This window comes from Trichechus manatus, unplaced genomic scaffold (genome assembly GCF_000243295.1).
Source record: "Trichechus manatus latirostris isolate Lorelei unplaced genomic scaffold, TriManLat1.0 scaffold00233, whole genome shotgun sequence".
In the NCBI taxonomy this organism is placed as follows: domain Eukaryota; kingdom Metazoa; phylum Chordata; class Mammalia; order Sirenia; family Trichechidae; genus Trichechus; species Trichechus manatus.
The window spans coordinates 87202-94722 of NW_004444169.1; the positions used below are offsets into that span (position 1 = coordinate 87202).

Here is a 7521-nt window from a genome sequence, read left to right on the forward strand (position 1 = left end):
AAAAATATGGAATGCTTCATGAATTTGTGTGTCATCCTTACACAGGGGCCACGTTAATCTTCTCTGTATCATCCAGTTTTAGTAAATGTGCTGTGGAAGCAAGCACTGTTTTGTTTTTTTAACCTAAGACTTTAGAGAAACTAGATAAGAGATTTTTATATGTTGAGGTTTTGTTTTGTTTTTTAAAATCTTCCTGTTTTGTTGGAGGGGTAAGAGTGAGAGGAGGGAAGTTAATACCTATGTAATACATAGAAATTTCTAAAATAAAATGCCATAGGTGGTTTAAAAAAATCCTAGGCAAAATGATCAGGTAAAAAAGATATCAGTAATGACTGAGGGGACAGTACTACAGATCTCACAGGCTTTAAAAGAACAACAATGGAATATTATGAACAACTTGATGCCAATAAATTCAACAACTTAGAATAAATACACATATTCCTTGAAATACATAAACTACTAAATCTCACCCCAAAAGGAATAAATAACCTGAATAAACACATATAAATTAAATTTGTAGTTTAAAACCTTCCCATAATGAAAACTTAAGGCCGAATTGGCTTCATTAATGAATTCTACCAAAAATTTAAGGAAAAAATATCACTTCTACGTAAACTCTTCCAGAAAAGTGAAGAGGAAGAAACATTACACAACCCATTCTGTGAGGCCAGAATTAAACTGATGATAAAATCAGAAAAAGAAATTACAAATAAAGAAAACTACAGACCAATATTCTTCATGAACATATACACAAAATTCTTAACAAAGATTTATCAAGTAGAATCCAATAATATATAAGTAGATCATCATAACCAAGTGAGGTTTTATCTAAGGAATCAAAAGTTGGTTTAATATTCCAAAATCAATCAATGTAATTTAAAATATTAACGGAATAAAAATAAAATCTGTAGGACCGTGTCAACTGAGGCAGAAAAGCACTTGAAAAAATTCAACACCCATTCATGATAAAAAATCTCACCAAACTAGGAATAGAAGAAAATATCCTCAACCTGATAAAAGGCAGCTAAGGTCGGCAGTTCAAATCCACCAGCCACTCTTTGGAAACTCCATGAGGCAGTTACTCTGTCCTATAGGGTCACTATGAGTCAGAATCGACTCAAAGGCAATGGGTTTGGTTTTTTTTGTTTTTGTTTTTGGTAACATCATAATCAATGGGGGAAGACAGAATGCTTTCTCCTTAAGATTGGCAAAAAGGCAAGAATGTCTGAATTCCCTACTTCTATTCAACATTGTGCCCTTGCAATATAGTAAGAAAACAAATAAAAGGTATACAGAATACCAAGGAAGAAGTAAAACTGTCTTTTTCACATCTGACATTATGTAGAAAATTCTCAGGAATCTACAAAACTACCAAATGAGTTTTTCAAGGTTGAAGGGTACAGAAATCAACTATTCCTATATACTAGCAATTAACAGTCAGAAATTGAAATAAAGGATACTATTTACAATAGTATCACAAAATATAAAATACTTAGGGATAAATTTGACAAAAGATATGCAAGACTCATACATTGAAAATTACAAAACATTCCTGAGAGTAATTAAATATCTAAATAAATGGAGAGATATCCTACGTTCACAGACTGGAAGATTCAATATTGCTAAGATGTGTAAATTAACAACCTGATTCTAAAATTTATATGGAAATGTAAAGGACCTGGAACAGCCAAAACAACTCTGAAAAAGAACAAAGTTTGGGGACTTACCAGTACCAGTTGCCATCGAGTGAATTCCGACTCATGGTGACACCATGTATGTCAGAGTAGAACTGTACAGTTTTCAATGGCTGATTTTTTGGAAGTAGATCTCCAGGCCTTTCTTCCAAAGTGCCTCTAGTAGACTCAAACCTCCAACCTTTTGCTTAGCAACCAAGCAAGTGAAACGTTAGCACCACCCAGAGGATTTACACTACCTAATTTCAAGCTACAGTAATCAACATGGTGTGGTATTGGTGTAAAATCAATGAAAAAGAAGAGAGTCAAGAAATAGACCACACACATATGGTCAATTGATTTTCAACAAAGATATAAATGCAATTCAATGGGGAAAGAATAGTCTTCGATATATGGTACTAGAACAATTGGATAGCCATATGTAAAAAAAAAAAAATTGAACCTTGACAATTACCTCACAACATATAGAAATATTAACACAAGATGGACCATAAACCTAAATGTAAAACCGAAAACTATAAAAATCTATTGAAGAAATCATAGGAGAAGTTCTTAGAAGAACACAAAAAGCGTAGATATAAAAGAAGCATTGATAACTTGAACTTCATCAAAATTAGAAAGTTTTGTTTTTCAAAAAGATATTGTTGTTAGTTGCCATCAAATCGGCTCCAACTCATGGTGACCTTAACGTAGAATAAAACGAAAAGTTACCCAGTCCTGTGCCATCTTCATGATCGTTGGTATGTTTGAGCACATTGTTGTGGCTATTGTGTCAATCCATCTCCTTGAGGGTTTTCCTTGTTTTTGCTGAGTCTCTATTACCAAACATGATGTCCTTTTTCTAGCAATTGGTCTTTCCTGATGACATGTCCAAAGTAAGCAAGCCGAAGTCTTGCCATCCTTGCTTCTAAGGAGCATTCTGGTTGTATATCTTTTAAGACTGACTGATTTGTTCGTTCTTCTGGGAGTGCATGGTATTCAATATTCTTTGCCAACATTGCCATTCAAATGCATCAATTCTTCTTCTGTCTTCCTTTTTCATCGTCCAGCTTTCGCATGTATACAAGTCAATTGAAAAGACTATGCCTTGGGTCAGGTTCACCTTAGTAATCAAAGCAACCAGTTTGCTTTTAAAACTTTAAAGAAGTCTTTTGCTACTGCGCCACCAGGCCTCGCTCCTCTTTTGCAGCAGATTTCTCAAACTCAATGTCATTTGATTTCTTGACTGCTGCTTCCATGGACCTTGATTATTGATCCAAGTAGAATGAAATCATTAACAACTTCAAATTTCTCTTCGCTTATCGTGATGTTGTTTATCAGTCTGGTTGTGAGCATTTTTTCTTCACGTTCAGGCATAACCGATAGTGAAGGCTGTAGTCTTTGACCTTCATCAGTAAGTGCTGCAAGTCATCTTCACTTTTGGTAAGCAAGGCTGTGTTAGCTGCGTATTACAGGTTGTTAATGAGTCTTCTTCCTGTCCTGATGCCATGTTCTTCTTCATATAGTCCAGTTCGTGGCTATTTGTTCAGCATACAGATTGAATAAATAAGGTGAAAAGATACAACCCTGCCGCACACCTTTTCCGGTTTGGAACCACAAAGTATCCCCTTATTCTCTTTCAAGGACTGCCTCTTGATTCATGTACAGATTCCACACAAGCACATTTAAGTGTTCTGGGATTCTCATTCTTTGTAATGTTATTTGTAATTTTATGTGATCCACACAGTTGAATGCCTTCGGGTAGTCAATAAAACACAGGTAAACATCTTTCTGATATTCTCTGATTTTCGCCAAGATCCATCTGACATCAGCAATGATATCCCTCATTCCACACCCTCTTCTGAATCTGGCTTGAACTTCCGGCAGTTCCCTGTCGATGTACTAATACGGTAATTTTTAAATTATCTTTAGCAAAACTTTGCTAGCATGTGATTTTTTTAAATAATTTATTGTATTTTTATTGTTATTGAAAATATACATAGCAAAACATACACCAATTCAACAATTTCACATGTACAATTCAGTGACATTGATTACATTCTTCAAGTTGTGCAACCATTCTCACCCTCCTTTTCTGAGTTGTTCCTCCCCCATTAACATAAACTCACTTCCCCCTAAGGTTCCGCTAATCTTTTGAGTTGCTGTTGTCAATTTGATGCAATATAGATAGATCTTTAAAAAACACAATGCTCAAGGCAGACATTTTTTACTAGTTAAGCTGAGCTACTGTTTGGTTTTAAGACTTTAGAGGATATTTTTGATTTAAAGATTATCTCAGGGCATTAGTTTCAGAGGTTCATTCAGCCTCCATTGCTCTAGAAAGTCTGAAGTCCATGAGAATTTGAAATTCTATTCTGCATTTTCCCCCTTTTTATCAGGATTCTTCTATAGAATCTTTGATCAAAATGTTCAGTAATGGTAGCCGAACACCATCCAGTTCTTCGGATCTCATGGCAAAGGAGGCAGTTGTTCATGAAGGCAATTAGCCACACATTTCATTTCCTCCTCCTGTTCCTGACTCTCCTTCTTCCTCTATTGCTCCAGACGAATAGAGCTCAAACTAGTGTGTGATATTAATGACATTGTTTGATAATTTCCACATTTTGTTTGATTGCCTTTCTTTGGAATGGGTACAAATATGGATCTCTTTCAGTTGGTTGGCCAGGTAGCTGTCTTCCAAATTTCTTGACAGACAATACGTGCTTCCAGCGTTGCATCCGTTTACTGAAGTATCTCAATTGGTATCTTAGCAATTCCTAGAGCCTTGTTTTTTGCCAATACCTTCAGTGCAGCTTGAACTTCTTCCTTCAGTGCCTGCAGTTCTTGTTCATATGCTACCTCCTGAAATGGTTGAACATCAACCAGTTCTTTTTGGTACAGTGACACTGCTTTCCTTCCAATTTCTTTTGATACTTCCTGTGTCATTCAAGTTCTTGCCCACAGAGGCTTGAATTTTCTCTTCAGTTCTTCCAGCTCGAGACATACCAGCCACATTCTTCCCTTTTGGTTTTCTAACTCCAGGTCTTTGCACATTTCATTATAATACTAAAGATACTGTTATGAAAATTGCAAAATCAGTTCTTCTGACCCTAACTACTTGGAGAGGCCAAAATTCACAGGTTAAGGGCACAATCTTCCACAAGACTGTCCTCACTTCAGACACCAGCTTCAAGCTCAAGGGTTCCCAGGCCGTCTGCACTTCTGACCAATCGGTTACAAATTCCCACTATTCCCTCAGAATACCAGCCATAAGTTAGAGGGCTCCCAGGGCCACCCTCACATCTGACCGACTGACTGTAAATTCAGAGGTTCCCACTACCCTCTCAGGACACCAACAATAAGCTTGGAGATTCCCAGGACACTCAAACTTCTGACCACCTGGCTACAAATTAGGGAGTTCCCACTACCCTATAGGATTTGATAAATCACTAGAACAACTCACAGACTCAGGGAAATACTATAATTATGGTTGGAGTTTTATTATGGCAAAAAGGATACAAATTACAACTAGCCAAAAGAAGAGACCCATTAAGGTAAAGTCTGGGAGGGTCCCAAATATGAAGCTTCTGTGTCCTGTCCCTAAGGAGTCAAGATGTGTTACCTGATGTGCATGATGTGATGCTTCGATGTATTGTCAGTCAGGGAAGCTCACTCAAGCTTTGAGTGCTCAGAGTTTTTATTAGGGTTTCATAACACGTTGTTTGTTGTTGTTAGGTGCTGTCGAGTCAGTTCCGACTCATAGCTGTCGAGTCAGTTCCGACTCATAGCAACCCTATGTACAACAGAAGGAAACACTGCCCAGTCCTGTGCCATCCTCACAATCATTGCTATGTTTGAGCCCATTGTTGTAGCCACTGTGTCAATCTATCTCCTTGAGGGTCTTCCTCTCTTTTGCTGACCCTCTACTTTACCAAGCATGATGTCCTTCTCCAGGGACTGGTCCCTCCTGATAACATGTCCAATGTATGTGAGACGAAGTCTCACCATCCTTGCTTCCAAGAAGCACTCTGGCTGTACTTCTTCCAAGACAAATTTGTTCATTCTGCCAGTCCATAGTATATTCAATATTCTTCACCAACACCATAATACAAAGGCATTAATTCTTCTTCGGTCTTCCTTATTCATTGTCCATCTTTCACATGCATATGAGGCGATTGAAAATACCACGGCTTGGATCAGGCACACCTTAATCCTCAAAGTGATGTCTTTGATTTTTAACATTTTAAATAGTTCTTTTGTAGCAGAACATAACATAGGCATGATTAATTAAATCATCGGCCACATGATTGAACTCAATTTTCATCTCCCCCTACCCTCTGGAGGTTGGGCTGATATCACTTGGTGGGTCTTTCTGACCAGCCCCCATCATGAGTCATCTTGTTAGCATAAACAATCAGGTATGGCCCAGGAGCCCTCCATGAAGAACAAGGACACTCCAATCACTGGGGAAATTCAAACAGTTTAGAGGTTACCTCCCAGGAACTGGGGACAAAGCCCAAATATTTTAGGTAAAGTTAATTCTTCACTCCACAAAAATGAAAAGTCAAGCCAAAGACTGGGAGAAAAATCTTTGCACAGCATGTATATAATATAGTAATTGTATCCAGAATATGAGGAGCCCTGGTGGCACAGTGGTTAAGAGCTCAGCTGCTAACCAAAAGGTCAGCAGTTCAAATCCACCAGCTGCTCCTTGGAAATCTTAGGGGGATTTCTACTCTGTCCTGTAGGGTTGCTATGAGTTGGCATCAACTTGACAGCAGCAGATTTTTTTTTAAGGTTTATCCAGAATAGTAAAGAACCCAGGGCAGAAATGGGGAGAGTGTTGACACATTGCAGGAAATGAAACAAAGGTCATGAAATACTTTTTGTACAAACTATCTAATGGGAAAGTAATTTTCTCTGTAAACTTTCACCTAATGCACAATTTAAAAAAAAAAACTCAATAATAAGGAATCAAACCACCCAGTTTTTAAAATGGGAAAAAAATCTGACAGATATTTCACTATAGAAGATATACAGATAATAAATAACAACATGAAAAACTGCTAAACATCATTGGCCATTAGGGAAATGCAAATTAAAACCACAATTAGGCAGCACTACACACTTATTAAAATGGCTAAAATTAAAAAGACTAACATTTCAAGTGTTGGCAAGTATGTGAAGAAACTGGAACTCTCATGCAATGCTGGTGGGAATGAAGTGGAACAATCACACTGGAAAAGAGTTTAGCAGTTTCTTACAGTTAAACATACATCGACCATACAATTCAGGATTTTCATTCCTATAAATTTACTCAAAACAAATGAAAGCAGACTTCCAGGCAACACGGCGCTCTAGGCAGAAGCACCATGCAGTCCCTCCACAGCAAAGATCTGAAAAACTAAGCCAACCAGAGAAAACAGCAGTCCTGAAACCCTAAGCATCAAATGAAGAGAAAAAGTACTCAGCCAAGCACCAAATGGAATAAGAAACTGACAGAGAACAGAGAGCGAGGAGAAATACATGCAGAGGTCCCCATCAGCTAATGCAGCACGGATCCACCATCTTGGACTCCTATCAGAGACCAGCAAACAAGCGGTACAAGAAAGCAGCTTCACGGAGCTTCCAGCAGGAGACAGAACAACTAGTAACCATTGATATACACTTTCCCACCCCCCATACTTCTTAACCCCCACTTGGCCTCCTCTGCTTCCCGCAACCACAATCTCTTGGCCGGGAAGCACCGGCTGCTTGGAATCCACCCGCCCACACTAGCCAACTCCCTGAGTGCCATTTGTTAGCTGCTGGTGTTGCTTTTTTCTGCTTCCTTTGATTTTTTCCTTAC

At 38.1% G+C, this 7521-nt stretch overlaps 1 non-coding gene across 1 annotated transcript; it reads right to left on the minus strand.

Annotated features, from left to right (window-relative positions):
• On the minus strand, positions 1-106 carry LOC111822917 (U6 spliceosomal RNA). Its single transcript, XR_002825997.1, has one exon. It is a non-coding gene; the product is annotated as a U6 spliceosomal RNA (small nuclear RNA).
• Between the last annotated feature and the right edge of the window lie 7415 nt (positions 107-7521).